The sequence below is a fragment of the Nycticebus coucang genome, chromosome 13 (assembly GCF_027406575.1).
Source record: "Nycticebus coucang isolate mNycCou1 chromosome 13, mNycCou1.pri, whole genome shotgun sequence".
Taxonomy (NCBI): Eukaryota; Metazoa; Chordata; class Mammalia; order Primates; family Lorisidae; genus Nycticebus; species Nycticebus coucang.
This window is the reverse complement of record NC_069792.1, coordinates 89485520-89507902: the sequence shown is the minus strand read 5'-3', so window position 1 is coordinate 89507902 and position 22383 is coordinate 89485520.

Below are 22383 nucleotides of genomic sequence, written 5' to 3'. Positions count from 1 at the left end.
TATAAAAGAAAAATAAAGATTTCTAATTACTAAATTTATATTTTTAATTATTTTCATGTAAACCTTTCACTCCCCCAAATCTCTAGTAAAGATGCATATTTATTTAGTTTGAAAGAAATTGATAAATAAATACAAGGGAGTTAAGATGAAAAGGAGAGGAGTAAGAAGCCAGAACTCAGAGCTAATACTACTGAGAGAATGTAAATATGCCACTACCAATAAGTTGCAAGAAGTCTGGGCAGGATACAGGACTCCCTATTGGTCATGAGATATGTAATATGAACCAAGTTACTTAATATTTCTCATTGGAGAGCTGCTATATAACAAATTACCATAAACATGGAGACTAAAACAACTCATAAACCTGTATTTATTGTCTTATCATTTATAGGGGTCAGGAATATAGGCATAACTTAGTTGGATCCTCTGCTTCAAAATGTCTCACATTGAGAGGAAAAGATGAGGCTAAGGGCATTGTTTTCAAGAAATTGTCTCATGTGTTTTGGGAGGCTGGCAGATCTGAAATTTGTAGGGAATAATAGCAGTATGGAAATTCTGCAAGAGTTAAGGTGGCAGTCCTGTGTCCAAATGCAAACAAATAGATTCAAAGGAAACAGATAGAAAATTTAAGCATCTTTTGATGATATAATTAATTTTGAGGCGAATTCCTTCTTTGCTGGGGTGGGAACTTCAGTCTTGCCTCTTAAGATCTTTGACTGACTGGATAAACCCTGTCCACATTATGGAGTATGATCTGATTTACTCTAAGTTTAGCTACTTGAATGTTAATCTTTACTTAAAGACTAATGGATAAAATTACAATCCTATACAATAATAGCTTCACATCAGTATTCTAGGTTTATGTTCAACCAAACAACTGAGCACCATTACCAAGCCAAGTTGATATATAATATTAACCATCATTGGCTGAAATCAAGATATTGGCTAGGACTGGAGTCTCATCTTAATGCTCAAACAGGGAAAGATTTCCTTCTAAGCCCATCAGGTTATTGGCAGGATTCAGTTCTTTGCATGCAGTTGTATTCATGGCTTAAATTCCTTGCTGGCTATTGGCAGGATGTTGTCCTTGGTTCTTTGCTATATGGGCCTGTCCATGCAATATCTTCCTGCAGCAATTTATCAAGGAAGAATCTGTTATCAGGACAGAAATCAAAATCTTAGGTGTCATGCTTAAAAAACAGATATTCTATTGATTAGCAACAAGTGATTACCAAAAGAAGTAAATACACAATAGCAAGAACACCATCAGGTAGGTATTATCTTAGACTTTGCCTATCACGGACCACTTATTACTGTTTCAGGTAAATTATTTTATGGGGAGTTTCATAACCTGTTCATGAGATAGTCAATTCTATTACAATTTTGCACACATACAAACAAAAGTTCAGACAGCTTTCCTATCTAGATTGACATAATGCATTAAGTAAAAAGCAAAACTGATAATCAGGTTGCATCTGTTTGCTACAAAGAGCAGTAACCCTTACTATAATGAAAGAGAGTGGGAAATTTTAAAAAGCATTTCATTAAGTGATTTTGATAATATGCTTTCTTCTATTTCAAAGTTTTCTTGACCCCCTTACTCTAAAACATATTATGGCTTCTTTTTTTGGTTTCACTAGTAATTTCTATTGGAAAGACAATACTCTTTTGGGGGCCAATACCATACTATTTTAAACACTATATCATTGTAATACAGCCTAAGGTCTGGTAGACTGATGTTCCCAGCTTTTATTACTAAGAATTGCCTTGACTATATGGGTTTTTTTCTGGTTCCATACAAAATGAAGAATTATTTTTTCCAAATCTTGAAAGAATGATGATGGTATCTTAATGGGGATTGCATTGAAACTGTAGATTGCTTTGGGAAGTATAGACATTTAACAATGTTGATTCTTTCCAGCTATGAGCATGGTATGTTCTTCCATTTGTTAATATCTTCTGCTATCTATTTTCTGAGGGTTTTGTACACTAACATTGGCCCCAGCTGGGAATTGATTTTTTTTTCCTATCAGTGTTATAAAACAAAATGAAAAAAAACTGTCCTATGGGAGGATCTGCTGTATTTGTTCAACAAGGATTTGGAGACTCTTATTATGTGTTAGACACAAAACTCTGAAATGGAGACATAAAAATGTATAAACTAATTTCTGCTGTATCAGGAGCTCTCAATCTGGTTGGACGCTCAGAATAATGATAATTCGAAGAACTAAATGCAGTAGAACTTGTGTAAGTTGACCACTGAAGAGAGTGTAAAAAAACTAGTCAATATACAGAGGTGGTCAGCATAAGGAACTTCCATTGAGTACATATGATGCACGACCTAATGAAAATTAAGTCAACTTAAGAATTGCTTAATATAGGGAGAGATCAACTGTGGAGGTTCTACTGTATCATGGTAATGGTCAACACTACCAGATTTATGAGTCATCCGTATGGCTTAGGAGTTTTGAAAAGACTTAGAAAGACACAAATTTGAAGCAATATCTAAAACAGTGGTTTTCAAGCTATGGGTCATAGCCCCTTTGGGGGTCAAATGACCCTTTCACAGGGGCCACCTAAATACATCCTACATATCAGATATTTACATTATGATTCATAACAGTAGCAAAATTACAGTTATGAAGTAGCAATGAAAATAATTTTATGGTTGGGGGTCACCACAACATGAGGAACTGTATTAAAGGGTCACAGCATTAGGAAGGTTGAGAACCACTGATCTAAAAGATGAGTAAGAATTTGCCAAGTGAAAAAGTTGTGAGAATAGTTCAACAGAAAGATGAGAAGGGAAGATGGCGGTGAAATAGAGGCATTTCATTAAATGAGTAAATGAGGCATTTCCCTCACTAAAGGCAGAAGAAAAAATACATGCAAAGGCACAGAGAAATGAGAAAGTTTAATATTTTAAAATAACTTGAGATGGTTATAGTAGGGGTATTTTATAGAAAATCAACAGAGGAGAGTAGCCATGCAGACTGGAATAAGATTGTAAAGACCCCTACTACCCACATGCCAAGCAGTTAGAACTTCATCCCTTGAGCAACACATGTGTTATTGATCTTCTTTTAAAAAAGTGTAGTGAGATAACCAAATTTTTGTCTTAGAAAGACAACTCTGGCTGTGTTAGGGAATATTGTGTGGGGAGCAAGGAAGGAAGAAAGGCAACATTTATTAAGTGAGATCTAGGTGCCAGAATATTTATTAAGGGCTTTCACAGATGTATTGAAGTTTTGCCTCATTAAATCTTTACAATAACCACCAGAAACAACCACTAGTGTGGTCATTTAACAGATTAAAAATCTGATGCTTAAAATTGGAAGAAGAAAGCCTCAAATTTGAGAAACTAGTTACAACTCCAGGTGAGATTAAAAGAAAAATAGGCCTAAAAAATAGAAGAGGATGAGAGGAAGAAAGAGAGGGCAGGAATACAGCATCCTGGGGGAGTATTCAGAAGGCATACTTAATAGTATGGCCATTGGTTGAATGAGACATGAGGAAGAAAAATAGTGGTAGTGAAAGAGTGAATTCAAAGTCCCTAGACAGTTGAAAACCTGGGACTCCTATAAACATTTTTCCTGCAATGGTTTTAAAATACCTCTATTTCGTCTACTACCACTGTCTTGAAATTCATAAAGGTATATATACATTTCCTGTAAGATGCAAAATGAAGTTTTAGAGACTTCTGTCTTTAGTGTATACCCTAGGAAGTTGGCTGCTATACCAAAAAGAACCCAGATACTCAGTTTCAATCAGTTGCACGCCTTTCTATTCAGTTGTATTGGGGATATTTCTGATGTAAAGTGCTCAGAGGAATTTGGAAGCTGATATGTAAGTGCAAAGAACTATATCATGTGGGAGACACCACCCAGACTCTTGGCAAGCCAAAATTCACTTGGAACCAATTAGTGGCTCAAGAGACTGATATCATAGAGGATCAAAGTGTTCATTGGGAAGTGACTTGGGGAGTAGGGGCCACCAGTGACTTCATAGCAACTACATGGTGATTGTGAAACTCTCAGTGCATTTTGCAACATTATACGCAGCAGAGGAACTATTCCGATTCCAGAAAAATCCTGCTGACATCCTCCAAAGCCTCTTTCTTATGTTTCCAAGAACTTCCAGTATCACATATTCTCCTTTCTCTCCCAGGCTTAATTTTTGGTGGTTTGCTCCCTATTTTGAAAGGTTTCTCTACAAACTAACACAACTGGTGAATTTAGCCATGTGCATGTCCAGCCTTCTGTTTCACAAAAAAATGAACGGGATTAAGGTTATGAAGATAGAGACAAAACTTTAATGCACCCTCACGACCCTTTTGGAACAGTTATGACCACTTCCTCTGACCAAAGTCATGAAAGAGAAAATAAGAATAGAGGATGTGAGTGACACAGGAAGCCAGAGGGGGAGGAGAAGGGTGAAGATACCTCATAGAAGCTTTTATTTTGTTAATCTAATGAAGCTCTCTCCTAGAAGACTGCTCTTTTATTTTACAGTTTTTATGAAAGATTCTGGCCATATTTTTATAACTGGTTACCACATACAATCCCTGACATCCTCAATAACTCCTAAACTAATGATATTCTGGAGACTATGTACTAAAGAATGGAGGTTAAGTATGTGTCTGTATTAGAATAATAGTGCTTTCCAAGGTAAAAAGAAAACCTAAAATTTTCAATTAAAGTTTTACCTAGGTAGGGGGATGAGATTTGTCATGTCCAAATACGACACTCAAGGAAAGAATAGACCAATGAGCCAATGGAAAGGTAACTTCTATACACGGTTCATGCTTACAGTATCACTTTCTCTGAAGATTAAAATTCAGGCAACTTATTTTAGTACATATTATCACATTCTTTCACAATAGACCCCAAACTTTTTTTGCTCTGCCCTCATCTCCCACTTTCTTTTCCAAATTCACACTCATACAGTCATACACACTAGATTTCAGCCATTCTCTTATTCCACTGTTAGCTTCCCACTGCTGTTATAACAAATCACCACAAATTTAGTGGCTTAAAACACACGAATTATCTTATCATGCTAACATGAGTCATAAGTCCAACATGAGTCTCACTGGACTAAAACCAAAGTGCTACCAAAGGAAACAGGGCTGACTTTCTGAGTCAGTAGGCGTACTAAGTGAGACTGCATATTCTTCACTTTTCTAGATTCTGGAGTTGGCCTAAGTTCTTTGAATCATGACCCCATTTCTTCTTCTTCAAAGCCAGCAGTAGGGCATTTTCAAATCTCTTTCTAACTATGAATTTATCCCATTTTCTTCCTTCTTTTATAAGAATGCTCGTAATCGCACTGGGCCCACTGGGAAAATCCAAAGCAATCCTCCCATTTTAAGATCTTTATCAGAATATAGCTACAGAGCCTCTTTGCCATATATGATAACATACTCAATTTGAAAATTAGGTCACGATTATCTTTGTAGGGGGATTTTTATTTTGCCTATTATCCATAAAGAACACCTAACATATTCTCACTTTCATACATTCTCTCAGGGTGAATTCTCTGCCTTTCCTTATTTGTCTAAAGAGACACTTGTCTTGGCTACGACCTCTTCTCTGTATCTCTCCCTAGCTTCATGTCTTTTCCTTGGAGGAATTACTATTGTATCTTTGTCTCCCTGACAACATGTTAAATACTGAGTTTATATAGCATTTATCACATAGTGTTGTTTTGCTTCATTATTATTTATTATTTATCTGCTTCCTGAAATAGACTGGGAGGTTGTTGAGGTCAGATTGTATGTCTTACTCATTTATTTTTAATTACTAGAGTTTACAGAGGTGTCATTAGTAAACATGGCTTATCTTGTATTTAAAGGTAGACTATTTTTCATCATTAACAACAAAAGACTTTATTGTGTTCCTTCAATGCTAGTTTCAAAACAACTACCTTCAGTGGTATCCACAAAGGCAATACTTGTACCATAATACCTGAGTTCAGGATTTGGAAGGAGTCTTTAGAAAGACTTTTTTGTGGGTTTTTTTTTTTTTATGTGATGCTAAGACAAAGAGCTGGGACTGAAGCATCAACAGTATTGAAGGCCTAGCTTTATTCATCATAACCAAGAATTTTCTTGTGAAAAGTGCTATAAATAAGGAATTAGATCTTTTAAAAGAGAGGGCATGTTACTGCACTGGGTATAATTAATAGAGAATGGAAGTACATGCACCTGAAAGGCTGGAAGTGATCATTAGTGGAATATGGCTAAACCAGTTAAGAACAGACCCTTTCTTATGGTAAAGGAAAATTCAGAAAAAATTAAAATATTCATAACCCACATTTTAAAAATCCATGCCAAAATTAATATATTGAGAATAATAACAAGGAGTTGTGAAATAAGGTGATCAAAGAATTTGTCCCTCTAGTGAAATAGTCACAAGCTAACAAAAATGGAAAGAACTAGAAAAGCTGAAGGTAGTAATAGACAGTTCAATCATAACCCCACAATAAAAAAAAAAGATTAGATAGGCAGATCATCTATATAGAAGTTCAATAGGGAAATAGGAGACTTGGAAAACACTGTGGCCATTTAGATCTAATAGACGTGTAGAATACTGCACACAATAGCAGAACACACATTACTCTCAAGTGCGTGTAGAACTTTTTCTAGGATAGAACATATAATATTAGGTCTCAAGAAATTTACAAAGGTTAGCATCATACCTAGTATCTTCTCTAATTACAATGGAATGAAGCTAGGTATCAGCAATACAGGGAAAACTGGAAAAATCACAAATATGTAGAAATTAACAGACTCAAACAGCCACTATTTGGCAATGTTTCAAATAAAAAATTGAAAAGAAAATTAAAATTACTTTGACATAAATGAAAAATAAAACACAGCATACCAAAATTTATGAAATATTTGCATATATTAGAGGAGCAAAATCCCAAATCAATAAACTAATTTCACACTTCAAGGGCTAGTAAGCCAAGAGCAAACTAAACTTAAGATAGAAGAAGCAAGGAAATAATGAGTCAAGCAGATATAAACAAAGTACAGTAGAAAAAATAGGGAGAACCAAGAAACCTAAAACTGAACTATTTGAAATTTTCAAGAAAATCTGCTGGTGGGAATGCAAAGTAATACATTCCTTTTGGAAAGAGATATGGAGAACACTTAGAGATCTAAAAATAGATCTGCCATTCAATCCTGTAATCCCTCTACTGGGCGTATACCCAGAAGACCAAAAATCACATCATAACAAAGATATTTGTACCAGAATGTTTATTGCAGCCCAATTCATAATTGCTAAGTCATGGAAAAAGCCTAAGTGCCCATCGATCCACAAATGGATTAATAAATTGTGGTATATGTACACCATGGAATATTATGCAGCCTTAAAGAAAGATGGAGACTTTATCTCTTTCATGTTTACATGGATAGAGCTGGAACATATTCTTCTTAGTAAAGAATCTCAGGAATGGAAGAAAAAGTACCCAATGTACTCAGCCCTATTATGAAACTAATTTAGGGTTTTTCACATGAAAGCTATATATAACCCAGTTACAACCTAAGAATAGGGGGAAAGGGGATAGGGAGGGGAGGGTGGGGGGAGGTGAGTAGAAGGAAGGGCATGGTGGGATTACACCAGCGGTGCATCTTACAAGGGTATATGTGAAACTTGGTAAATGTGGAATGTAAGTGTCTTGGCACAGTAACAGAGAATGCCAGGAAGGCTATGTTAGCCAGTGTGATGAAAGTGTGTCAAAAGGTCTGTGAAGCTAGTGAATGATGCCCCATGATCATATCAATGTACACAGCTATGATTTAATAAGAAATAAATAATTAATTAATTAAAATAAAATAAAATAAAAATAAAAAAGAAAGGATGAGAATGTGTGAGAGAAGACACAAATAACTAAAAACAGAAACAAAAACAATCTTTATAGAAATATAAAGGATTATAGTACTACTATGGTAATTGTACACTATTATTATAATTTAGATAACCTAGTAAAATGGTCAAATTCCTACAAAGATACCAATTATAAAAATTGGCAAAACAAGAAATAACAAATCTATGCAGATATATAACAGGTAAAGACATTGAATAAGTAATCAAAAACTTCTCAAAAGAGAAAAGTCTAGGAACAGATGGCTTCATTCAGGAAATCTAGTAAATATTGAAAAAGAACTAACACAAATACTTCGCAAATTCTGGGGGGGAAAAAAAGGAAACACTTTTTAACTCATTGTGTGAACCTAATAATACCTTAATACCAAAGCCAGACAGAGACATTTCAAGAAAATAAAACTAGAGACCAAAATACTTTGAAAATATTGATGCAAACATTTTCAACAAAATACAGTGGAACCTCCCTAGTTGACCACCTTCCTATATTGACCACCTCCTTAAGTTGACCTAATTTTCATAGACCAGACATGCACCACATGTACATATCAGTACAGTAGTCCTAGTTCCTTATGTTGATCACCTCTGTTTGTTGACCAGTTTGTTACAGTTCCTTGGGTGGTCAACTTACAGAAATTCTACTGTACTAGCAAATGAAATGTAAACACATGTTTTTTTTTGTTTGTTTGTTTTTATTAGTTTTTTTATATTTCAGATTAATATGAGGGCACAAATGATTAGGTTATAATATTTGCATTTGTTAGGTACAGTCCCTGTTGTAGTTGTGTCCTGCACCCAGGAGGTATGCCATATACCTTTACATTGTGCCCATTAGGTGGGATGTAAACACATGCTGAAAAAATTATATGCCATGAGAAGAAGGGATTTATCCCAAGAATGTAAGAGTGATTCAATATAAGAAAATTAATCAAATTTAATGCACCATATTGATAGAACAAATTTTAAAAAAGACTACATTAACTGACACAGGAAAAGTATTTGACAAACTCAACCACTTCCATGATCAAAAAAAAAGAACTCAGAAAACTAGGAAAAGAAGTAACATTTTTTCAACATGATGAAGAGGACTTATGAAAATGTCACAGTCACTATCATACTTGGTTGTGGAAACCTGCAAACTTTCTCTCTAACATGAGAAATGGCCAACTTCTATTACTGCTATTCAACACCATGTTGAAAATGTTAGCTAAAGCAATTAGGTAAGAAAAAGAAATAAGGACTATCCAAATTACAAAAAAATAAGCAAAATTATCTCTATTTGCAGATGACATGATCAACTTAAACATGTATAAAATTCCAAAGAAAACTCTCATACAATTAGAGCTAATAAATTAATTCAGAAAAGTTGTAGGGTGTAAGATTAATACAAATACCAATTGTGTTTCTAGCAACCACTATTGTATAATACAATGCATGCAAAAATAATTCCACTTAAAATAATATAAAAAATGCATAGGAATAAATTTAACTAAGAAGGTGAAGGACTTATACACTGAGAACTATTAAACATCACTGAAAGAAATTAAAGAATCCCTAAATAAATGGCAAGATATACCATATTTATGAGCTGGAAGACATAATGTTGTTAAGATGGCAAAGCCATCAAAAGTTATTTGCAGATTCAGTATAATCCTTACAAAATATTCCAATAACCTTTTGAAATAGAAATAGAAAAATTGATTTCCAAATGTATTCAGTTGTGGATGACCTCAAATAACAAAACAATCTTAGAAAAGAGGAAAAAATGGAAGGCTGTACCCATTGATTTTAAAAGTACTATGAGCAACAATTGTCAAAACAGTGTGTGACTGGCATAAAGGTAGATATAGAGATGAATGAAATAGAAATGGAGTCTTTAAAATTAAACCCATATACCTATTGCCAATGGTTTCTAGACCATTCAGTGGATAAAGAATTGATTGGTGGGATTACACCTGCGGTGCATCTTACAAGGGCACGTGTGAAACTTAGTAAATGTAGAATATAAATGTCTTGACACAATAACTAAGAAAATGCCAGGAAGGCTATGTTAACCAGTGTGATGACAATATGTCAAACGGTCTATAAAACCAGTGTATGGTGCCCCATATCGCATTAATGTACACAGCTATGATTTAATAATAATAAAAAAAGAATAATCTCTTTAACAAGTGATATTGTGACAACTAAAAAAGAATAAAATTAGTGTCTTATCTCACACCTTATGCAAAAATTAATAAAAACATATCAATAATCTGAATATATGAATTAAAAGTATAGAACACTTAGAAGAAAGCATAGGATAATTCTACATCATTTTAGACTTGACAATGAATTTTTAGATATCACTCCAAAAATATGAACAACAAAAAAAAATAATAAACTGAACTTCATCAAAAGTTACTTATTTATTGTTTGGGATTCACTGAGGGTAGAAAGAATTAGGTTACACTGATTGCATTTATTAGATAAATTACCTCTTACCCCCCAACTTCCTCCCTCCTCCCCTCTTCCCACTTTCTGATTCCCCTGCCCCACCCCCCTTTTATTAGCTCACCTACTGCCTTCATATTAAAATAGAGTACATTGGATTCTTGCTTCTCCATTCTTGTGATACTGTACTAAGAAGAATGTGTTCCACCTCCATCCAGGTTAATACAAAAGATGTAAACTCTCCATCCTTTTTAGTGGCTGAATAGGATTCCATGGTATACACTTACACAGCTTGTTAATCCAATCCTGGGTTGGTGGGCATTTAGGTTGTTTCCACATTTTGGTGATTATAAATTGAGCTGCATAGTGTAAGACCAATTTACAATCTAGTGCAATAAGGACAGTCTAGTGCAAATGTTCTTATGATAAAATGACTCTTTTTTTTCTGGGTAGATGCAAGATCAAATGGGAGGTCTAATTTGAGTTCTTAGAGGATTCTCCACACTTCCTTCCAAAATGGCTGTATTAGTTTGAAGTCTGATAAACAGTATAAAAGTGCCCCCTTCTTTACATCCATGCCAGCATCTGCAGCTTTGAGATTTTGTGACACGGGCCATTCTCACTAGGGTTAGTTGATATCTTAAGATAGTTTTGATTTGCATTTCTCTGATGATTAGGGACGATGAGCATTTTTTTTATAAGTTTGTGAGTCATTTGTCTGTCTTCTTTAGAGAAGGCTCCATCTATGTGTCTTGCCCCGTGATATATGGGATTGTTGGGTCTCTTTTCTTTGATTAATTTGAATTCTCTATAGTCCTAATTATCAAGCTTTTGTCCAATTAATAATATGCAGATATCTTTTCCCATTCTGAGGGTCGTCTGTTTGCTTTGGTTGTTGTTTCCCTAGCTGTACTGAAGCTTTTCAGTTTAATTAAGTCCCATTTGTTTATTTTTGTTGTTATTGCAATAGCCACAGAAGTGTTCTACATAAAATTTTTCCCCAGACCAATGACTTTAAGTGTTTTTCCCCCTCACTTTCTTCGAGGATTTTTCTTGTTCCATGCCCTAGACTGAAATCTTTTGTCCATCTTGAATCAATTTTTGGTTAAGTGGTGAGAGACGTGGGTCCAGTTTTAATCTTTTACATGTGGTTATCCAGTTTTTTCAGCACCATTCATTGAATAGGGATTCTTTTGCCCAGTGTATGTTCTTATTTAGGTTATCAAAGATTAGGCGGTTGTAAGAGATAGTTTCATCTCATGGTGTTTCTATTTGGTTCCAAATGTCAATGACTGTATTTTCATGCCAATACTATGCTTTTTTGATCACTATGGCCTTATAGTATAGCTGAAAGTCTGGTAGAGTGATACCCTCAGCTGTGTTTTTATTACTATGAATTGCCTTGGCTATACAGGGTTTCTTCTGGTTCCAAAAAAAATGAAGAATTATTTTTTCCAAATCTTGAAAGTATGATGTTGTTATTTTAATGGGCATTGCACTGAATCTATAGATTGCTTTGGGAATTACAGACATTTTAGCAAAGTTGATTCTTCCCAGTCATGAGCATGGTATGTTCTTCCATTTGTTAATATCTTCTGCTATTTCTTTACTTAGGATTTCATAATTTTATTTGTAGAGGTTCTTCACCTCTTTTATTATTTCTATTTCTAGGTATTTCATTTTTTTTTTGAAGCTACTGTGAAGGGATTTGTGTCCTTGATTAGCTTGTCATCTTGACTGTTATTGTCATATACAAAGACTACTGATTTGTGGACATTCATTTTCTATCCTGAGACATTGCCATATTTTTTGATCTCTTCTTGGAATCTTGTGGTTGAATCTTTGGGGTTAAGAACCCCAAAGATCATATCGTCAGCAAAGAGCAAGAGTTTGACTTCCTCTGCCCCCATTTGGATGCCCTTTATTTCCTAGAACTTCCAGCACTATGGTGAATAGTAGTGGTGATAGAGTACAACTTTGTCTGGTTCCAGTTCTAAGTGGAAAAGCTTTCAGTTTTACTCCATTCAGTATATTAGCTGTAGGTTTGTTGTAGATTGCTTTGATCAGATTCAGAAATGTGCCACTTCTGCTTATATTCTTCAGGTTGTAATCAGAAAAGGATGCTGAATTTTATCAAATGCTTTTTGTGCATTTATTGAGAGGATTATATGGTCTTTGTTTTTGCTTCTGCTGATATAGTGAATTATGTTTATGGACTTGTGTATGTTAAACCAGCCATTCATCCCTGGGATAAAACTTATTTGATCATGATTTTTTTAACGAGTAGCTATAATCTATTGGCTAGGATTTTATTGAGAATTTTTACATCTATATTCATTAGTGGAAATTGGTCTGAAACTCTCCTTTTTAGGGGGTCTTTTCCTGTTTTAGTTATCAGTGTGATTTTCTTTGTAGAACATATGGGGCAATTCATTTGTTCTCTATTTTTTGGAATAATTTCTGCAGTATGGGTTTAAGCTTTTTCTTGAAGAAAAGGAACAGGTTTGATAAAACCTTGAAGGTTTTTTAGGTTTGATAAAACCTAAAAGCTTGAAGAAAAGGAAAGGTTTGATAAAATTCTGGTTTGAAGCCATCTGGACCAGGCCTTTATTGGTTGGGAGATTTTTTTATTGTTTCTTCAATCTCAGTTCTTGAAATTGGTGTGTTCAAGAGATCAGTTCCTTCCCTAAATACAGGGAGAGAGTGTGATTACAGGTATTGATCCATTTCCACATTGTCAAATTTCTGGGCATAGGGTTTCTTGTAGTACTCAGAGATGATCTCTTATATTTCTGGGGCATCTGTTGTTATTTATCATTTCTGATTAAGGTTATTAGAGATTTTACTTTTCTGTTTCTGGTTAATCTGGTGAAAGATTTATCAATTTTATTTATTTTTTGAAAAATTAACTTTTTGTTTCATTAATTTTCTTAATGATTCTTTTGTTTTCAATTTCATTAATCTCTGATTTAATTTTGGTTATTTCTGTTCTTCTACTGTGTTTGGAAATAGTTTTTTCTTCTTTTTCCAATTCCATAAGATGAATTTGTTGATTCATTCTGTTTCTGTTTTTCAAATCAAGGCATCTAAACAAATTTCCCTCTAAAGACTGCTTTTTCTGTGTCCCACAGGTTTTGGTAACTTGTGTCTTCATTGTTGTTATGTTGGAGTAATTTAATGGTTTCCTATTTTATGTTTTCCTGAACCCAACTATTATTCAGTATGAGGTTGTTTAACTTCCAAGTCTTTGTGTAGAGATGAATGCTTTTGTTGGAGTTAAGTTCTACCTTTTTTATCTAGTGGTCTGAGAAGATACAAGATATAATTTCTATTCTTTTAATTTTGCTGAAGTTTGATTTGTAGCCTAGGATATGGTCAATTTTGGAGTGCGTACAATGGGATGACCAGAAAAATGTATGTTCCTTAGTTTTAGGATGGTGTGTGCCATATTTGTCTATTAATCTCATTTGCTCTAGGGTCACATTTAAGTCCTTTGTATCTTTGTTTAGTTTCTGTTTAGCAGATCTGTCCAGTTCTGTCAGAGGGATGTTAAAGTCCCTGACTATTATGGTATTATGGGATACCATATTGCTCAGACCCATCAAGGTCTGTTTCATAAATCTGGGAGCATCTAAGTTGGATGCATAAAGATTTAAAATTGAAATGTCTTCTTGTTGTATTGTTCCTTTGACCAGTACAAAGTATCCCTCTTTGTCTTTCTTAACTTTAGTTGCTTTAAATCCACTTTTATCTGAAAATAAGATTGCAATTTCTCCTTTGTTCTGATTTCCATTTGCTTGAAATACAGTTCTCTATTCCTTAACCCTGAGTATGCTTTGTCCTTGCAGGCCAGGTGTGTCTTCTGGAGACAGCATATGGATGGCTTGTGCTTTTTTATCCAATCAGCCAGCCTATGCCTCTTCAATGGTGAATTCAGTCCATTGACTTTTATTGAGAGAATTGATAAATGTGGTGGAGTTCTTTTCATCTTATTTTGTGAAAGTCTGTTGTGTAGTTTTATTCTTTGCACCATTGCAGAAGCTAAGTTTTGACTTTTAGCTTCTGAGTGTTTATTTTGCTGGTGGTCTATTGTGGTGGTCAGTGTTGAGAACATGTCTAGGTATATCCTCTATAGCTGGTCTTATTGTGACAACTTTCCTCAGTGCTTGTATATCAGCAAAAGATTTAATTTCTCCATCAATTCTGAAGCTTAGTGTAGCAGGACACAGAATTCTGGGATGAAAACTATACACCATGACCAAGTCGGATTTATCCCAGGGTCTCAAGGCTGGTTCAATATACGTAAATCTATAAATGTAATTCAACACATAAACAAACTAAAAAATAAAGACCATATGATTCTTTCAATTGATGAAGAAAAAGCTTTTGATAATATCCAGCATCCCTTCATGATCAGAGCACTTAAGAAAATTGGTATAGAAGGGACATTTCTTAAACTAATAGAGGCCATCTACAGCAAACCCACAGACAATATCATATTGAATGGAGTTAAATTGAAATCATTTCCACTTAGATCAGGAACCAGGCAAGGTTACCCATTGTCTCCATTGCTCTTTAACATTGTAATGGAAGTTTTAGCCATTGCAATTAGGGAAGAAAAGGTGATCAAGGGTATCCACATAGGGTCAGAAGAGATCAAACTTTCACTCTTCGCAGATGATACGATCGTATATCTGGAAAACACTAGGGATTCTACTACAAAACTTTTAGAAGTGATCAAGGAATATAGCAATGTCTCAGGCTACAAAATCAACACCCATAAATCTGTAGCCTTTATATATACCAACAATAACCAAGCCAAACAAATAGTCAAGGACTCTATTCCTTTCACAGTAGTGCCAAAGAAGATGAAATATTTGGGAGTATACCTAACAAAAGACGTGAAAGATCTCTACAAAGAGAACTATGAAACTCTAAGAAAAGAAATAGCCGAAGATGTTAACAGATGGAAAAACATACCATGCTCATGGCTGGGAAGAATCAACATTGTTAAAATGTCCATACTGCGCAAAGCAATATATAATTTTAATGCAATTCCTATTAAAGCTCCATTGTCATACTTTAAAGATCTTGAAAAAATAATACTTCATTTTATATGGAATCAGAAAAAACCTCGAATAGCCAAAAGTTTACTGAGCAATAAAAACAAAGCAGGAGGAATCACGCTACCAGACCTGAGACTGTACTATAAATCCATAGTGATCAAAACAGCATGGTACTGGCACAAAAACAGAGAAGTAGATGTCTGGAACAGAATAGAGAACCAAGAGATGAATCCAGCTACTTACCATTATTTGATCTTCGACAAGCCAATTCAAAACATTCAGTTGGGAAAAGATTCCCTATTTAACAAATGGTGCTGGGGTAAACTGGCTGGCAACCTGTAGAAGATTGAAACTGGAACCACACTGTTCACTATTAACTAAGATAGACTCTCACTGGATAAAGACATGAAACTATAAAAATACTTGAAGAAAGTGCAGGGAAAACTCTTGAAGGAATAGGCCTGGGTGAATATTTTATGAGGAGGACTCCTCAGGCAATTGAAGCAGTATCCAAAATACACTACTTGGACCTGATCAAATTAAAAAGCTTTTGTACAGACAAGAACATAGTGAGTAAAGCAAGCAGACAGCCTTCAGAATGGGAGAAAATATTTGCAGGTTATACCTCCGATAAAGGTCTAATAACCAGAATCCACAGAGAAGTCAAACATATTAACAAGAAAAGAACACATGACCCCATCTCAGGGTGGGCAAGGGACTTGAAGAGAAACTTCTCTAAAGAAGACCGACGCAAAATCATGAAAAAAAGCTCATCATCCTTAATCATCAGAGAAATGCAAATCAAAACTACTTTGAGATATCACCTAACCCCAGTAAGAGTAGCCCACATAACAAAATCCCAAAACCAGAAATGTTGGCATGGATGTGAAGGAAAGGGCACACTTCTACACTGCCGGTGGGAATGCCCTCTAATACATTCCTTCTGGAAGGATGTTTGGAGAATACTTAGAGACCTAAAAATAGACACGCCATTCGATCCTATAATTCCTTTACTAGGTTTATACCCAGAAGACCAAAAGTCACAATATAACAAAGACATTTGTACCAGAATGTTTATTGCAGCCCAATTCATAATTGCTAAGTCATGGAAGAAGCCCAAGTGCCCATCGACCCATGAATGGACTAGCAAATTGTGGTACATGTATACCATGGAATATTATGCAGCCTTAAAGAAAGATGGAGACTTTACCTCTTTCATGTTTACATAGATGGAGCTGGAACATATTCTTCTTAGCAAAGTATCTCAGGAATGGAAGAAAAAGTATCCAATGTACTCAGCCCTACTATGAAGCTAAATTATAGCTTTCACATGAAGACTATAACCCAACTATAGCACAAGACTATGGAGAAAGGGCCAAGGAAGGGGAAGGGAGGGGGGAGGTTTTGGTGGAGGGAGGGTAATGGGTGGGGCCACATCTGTGGTGCATCTTAGAATGGGTACAGGCAATTGCACTAATGTACACAGCTATGATTTAACAATAAAAAAAAGAGGAAAAAAAGAATGTTAAAGGTGAATGACTATGCTCTTCTGGCTTGGAAGATTTCAGTTGAAAAGTCTGCTGTCATCCTAATGTGTCTGCCTCTGTAGGTCATTTGATGCTTACTCGTGGCTGCTTGCAGAAAATTTTCTTTCTTCAGACAGGTTCATTGCAATGTGTCTTGGGGAGGTTCTGTTTGAGATGACATGACTGGGGTTCGATATCCATCTGAAAGGAATATTTGGGGGTCTTTAGTAAAGCTTGGGAAGTTTTTATTTATGATAGTCTCTAGTAGGGCTTCCTTTCCTTTGGGATGACCTTCTTTCGATTTAGGAATCTCTATTATTCTTGTGTTTGAATCTTTCCTGGAATCTCATAGTTCTCTAAACACCTGTTCTACTTTCTCTCTCTTCTTTTTGGCCTCTTTAACTACCTGAGTTAACTTGAAAATTTTATCCTCTAGTTCTAAGGTTCTTTCTTCTCCATGTTCTAACCTATTTTTGATACTTTCTACTGCATCTTTACTTTCCCTGATTGTTTCCTTCATTTCCTTAAGTTCTGCCATGTCCTTTTTATATTCTTCATATCTCTTTTCTGACTTTTGGTTCTGTCTGTCCATATTCTCATCCATTCCTTTTATTGTCTTTATCATCCATATTTTAAATTTCCTTTCTGTCAAGTCCATTAATTCTTTATAGGTGGAGTCTTCTGTAGTAGTTGCCTCATGATCCCTTGCAGAGTTCCTCTGTTTTAGTTTTTCATGTTGCCTGAAGTTTTTGCTTTCTCCTTATGTGTTCCTTCTTCTTGTCCACCCCCTTGTCCTCCTTTTTACTTCTCACTGCCTCCTTTGTTCAAACAGAAGTCCTTGCTCTTGATGATAGTATGTTGCAATATATCACCAGGACACCAGGTGACACTGTGGTTATTTTAGGAAACAGAGAGCACAGCCAGTAACCTTTATGATCCTTATTCCAAACTTAGTTGTCTTTAGTGTCCACCTAATTGTTTCCTCAGCATTCTAACCCTGCCAGGTTGGGATCTTAAAGCTCACAAGAATCCTTTGGGGGAAGGTCTCATAGTGTCCCCTGACTCTAGTTTCTGTGTGGTGTGGAGTCCCTCAGTCTATCCCAAGAGTGGAGTTCTGATCCTGACTGGCAGAATTAAGATGGCTGTGCTTTAGGCCCCTGCTAAGACCTTCTCACAAACTTCCCACAATAGCAGCACCCTAGCTGCTGAGACCTTCTCAATATGGCTGCATTTTTAGCACCAAACATATGGCAAATCCACTCCAACCAGTATTCAAATCTGGTTGCTGTATACTGTTATAGTCTGCCCACTCTTCCAAGTATTCCACTCAATGTGCAGCTTCCCCCACAAACTGAAAACTCCAGGAAGGCTTCCTCCCATCCCAGACCTCTGTGGGCAGCCAGCTGATCCCAGCCAGTTGCAATCACTTGCCTAATTTATCAGATTTCCACCACTCCAGATCATATGCTGTATCCAGTTCACCATCTCCTTGCTGTGTTCCCATAGCTATGACCCTGGGTAAGACTCTCGGGCCAGGTATGGCTGGGTTTTCTCTTTTTCCCTAGTCCTTCTAGAAGAGCTGTGCTGAATGATCCTTCTGGTCCACCATCTTGCTTTGCCCCCTAATCATCAAAAATTAAAAAAAAATTTAGCATCAGAGAATATTATGTGAATGTGAAAAGAACCATTTACAAAATGTGGAAATTTATTTGCAAATATTATATCTGATAATGCTCTAATATCTAGAATCTATGAAGAACTCTTAAAACTCAACAAGAAAAAGACAATTAAAAAATGGGCATAGGGTTTAAATAGATTTTTTTTTGAAAAGATATACCTATGACCAAAAGTCATATGAAGATATTCTCAACATCTGTAGTTACTAAGGAAATGGAAACCAAGCCACAAGGTGATACTACGTCACACCCAGAAAAACAAAAATCAAGAAGTGTTAATAAGGATGTAGAAAAATTAGAACCTTTACACATTGCTGTTGGGAATGTAAAATGGTTCAGCCACTCTGTGAAACAGTTTGATGGCACCTTAGAAAAAGAAACATAGAATTACTATATGATCCAACAATTTAATTTCTAGGTAGATAGCCAAAAAATTGAAAACAGATACTTGAAGAATACTTTTGCATGCATGTTAATAACACTACTCACAATAGCCAAAAGGTGGAGTCAACCCAAGTGTCAATTAATAGATGAATGAATAGACAAATTATACATACACAAACACACATGAATATTATTCACCCGTAATAAGTGGTGAAGTATGCTTGCTACAAAATGAGTACACTTTGAAACATGTTAAATCAAAGCAGTCAAACGCAAATTCACTTATTGTATGAATCTATTTACATGAAATAGCCAGAGTAGGCAAATATACATAAACAGAAAGTGAACTGGGGGAAGAAAAAAAAATGGTATCTAAGTGTGTGATGGTTTTAGCATTTTATTTTGGAGAGATGAAAATGTTTAGAACTAGATAGAAGTGTTGGTTGCACAACATTGTGAGTGTACTAAATGTCCTTGAATTATTAGCTTTATTCTTTTAATTTTGTTTAATTTTTATTTTATTTATTTATTTGTTTGTTTGTTTGTTTGTTTTGAGACAGAGTCTCATTATGTCGTCTTGGTAGAGTGCCATGACAGACATCACAGCTCACATCAACCTCAAACTCTTGGGCTTAAGCGTTTTGCCTCAGCCTCCCAAGTAGCTGGGACTACAGGTGCCTGCCACAGTGCCCAGCTATTTTTTGGTTGCAGTTGTCATTGTTGTTTAGCTGGCCTGGGCTGGATTTGAACCCACCAGCCTTGGTGTATGTGGCTGGTGCTATGGGCGCCAAGCCAAATTATTCACTTTAAAATGGTAAATTTTATGCCATATGAATTAAATCTTAATTTAAAGATAATTTTTAAAAATACTGGATTTGAACAGTGTTGCAGGAACTTGAATTATAATTAAATGTAGCTAACCATAATTTGTAAAAGTATATTGAGTTCCAGAGAATAAAGATATAATCATACCACTGATATTATTATCCATTTTTTTGCATGGAAAAGTTTAAATATATAGTGGGTTACTATTATTTTGCCAGCATAGGAGAAGCCTTCTTCTTCTTCTGGTAATGGTTCGTTCACTGGCAATATTGGTATTTTGGTCACAGTATCAGCAGTTTCAAATTATCCCAAGCCCTGGCTATAGCTGATGTGTTGAGAAGTCTGCATTTGTTCCAAACTAAATCAATAAATCGTAATTTAATTAAATTTTAAAATTAAAATGTATAAATCTTAGATTATGTGATATAAAATCTAAGACTGAAAGCCCCCAGCTGTGTTTCCCATGATATGGACCAGAGGAACAGAGAAAAGGACTTTACAGAGAAAGTGAAAGAGAAATGATGCAGGAACACAAAGAAATGAGGAGGAAAGGCGATCATGAGGACAGCCATGTTTCTGGTTCCAAATGGATCTCTGAGCTTTAGTTCCATAATTGCTCCACATCCTTTTAGGATGTTGTCTCTTTAACTTAAATTAATAGGTTTCTTGTCTCTGAAAATGAAATGAATCACAACCATATGGAATAAAAAAATGAATACTGCTTTGTAGACACAAAAATCTTAATACCTTGGCATATTTTAAAGGCAGAAATATACCGTGCCTTTAAAAATATATATACATGTATATAGGATGTTAGAGTTTTAAAGTGTATTATATTTTATTTTTATATATTTATTTATTTATTTTTATTAAATCATAGCTGTGTACATTTAAAGCATTATTTAATTTCATCCTTATGCCACCTGGAAATAAATGTTATTATCACCCCCATTTTAAGGATTGGAAGAAAGGCAAAATAATTCACCCAAGCCAGCAGGAGTAATTTAAAAACTACTTTCTTTATTTAAACGCAATTATTTCTGAGTGGTTATTCTGTTAGTATCTTTTCCATGGGGAATAGTAAAGCAATAAGCAATACTCCTGCCTTTCCTTAATTTGGATTTCCTCTCTCATGGGCATAATCTACTTTGTAGGGCCATGTCCAGTGAACAGTTCTATGGGAAAATAACAAATTGTGTTTCTCCCACTATACTCTCACAATATGCTTCTGACACCACATGTGTAGGGGATTTTTGCTCACTAAGAAGCAAGTAATCAATTTTGCACTGTATATCCGTTTTGTCTAGAGCTCTATGGTATCAGGATTCAGGATTTGTCTACTTTGTAGCCTTAACATACTCAGCACATGGTATACAACTCCTGGCTTAAGACGGCTGCTTAAATCCAACCATTGTGTTTGCATTCCAACCACAGGAAGAAAGTAGAGGATATTCCTTGAAGAACATTTCTATTTGCCAAAAAATGAACCATAGCTTAGGCATGTAATCATAGTAATCATAGTTAGCTGCAAAGAGGCTGAGAGAGGTAATCTTTACTCTGAATATCCATGCACACTGCTAAATTTGGGAGTTACATTAATAAGAAATAAAGGGAGAGCAGATAGAAGGGTACAAGTAGCAAACCTGGCCACAAGTGTGAAAGCTGCTAGTTAACCCATCATATGGGTGTGCACATATGACCTTTATGAAAATGCCAAGATAGAAAATTCTGTTTCTTTAGGTCAATCTTCTAATGTTTTCTCTAAAAAGGGCATCCAGGCATACCAGCATGCTGGGGAAGTCAGGAAGAGAGAAATCTACACAGCAATAGACTACTCAAGATGTAGCAATTATGAATAAAAACAACATTGTCATGTAATTATGATAAAAATGACTCGCATTTGCATAATGCTTCAGATTTCCAATATTTAATTTATCCTAATTGAAGACCATACTATGTTACAAAGATTTTAGTAATAACCCAGTTTCATAGAGGAGAAAATTGAGTATTGAGGAGGTTAAATTGCTTAAGTTTATTACACAGCAAATAAATCCTAGTCTGGGCCCTGAATACTGTCTTCAACTCTGATTCTAGTATTTTTGTAGCAATGCAGTGCAAAGTAAGGATATAATTTGAGTTTATACATTCTCTTTTGTTTATTCAGCAACACACATTTGTTGAGGAGCGATCACATATCATGCTCAAAGAAAATAAAGGGAACAAAACAACAACAAAAAAAGCTCCCGCTTTCAAAGACCTGAGAGGCTAGCAGAGAAGAGCAGTCAAGTTATATATATACACATAATGTGTGTATACATATGAGACAAAATATATTTATGCTTTTAAAAGGTGAAAGATTTATATGATCTGAGGAGAAACCAGAGCATATATATTCGTACTTTAAAAAATAATATATATAAAATTCAGGCTGGACACAATGGCCCAGCCTATAATCCTGCACTGTGGAAGGCCAAAGCAGGTGGATTGCCTGAGCTCAGGAGTTAGAGACCAGCCTGAGTAAGGGTGAGACCCTCTCTCTTCTAATAACAGAAAAACTAGCGGGACATTGTGGCCAGCATGT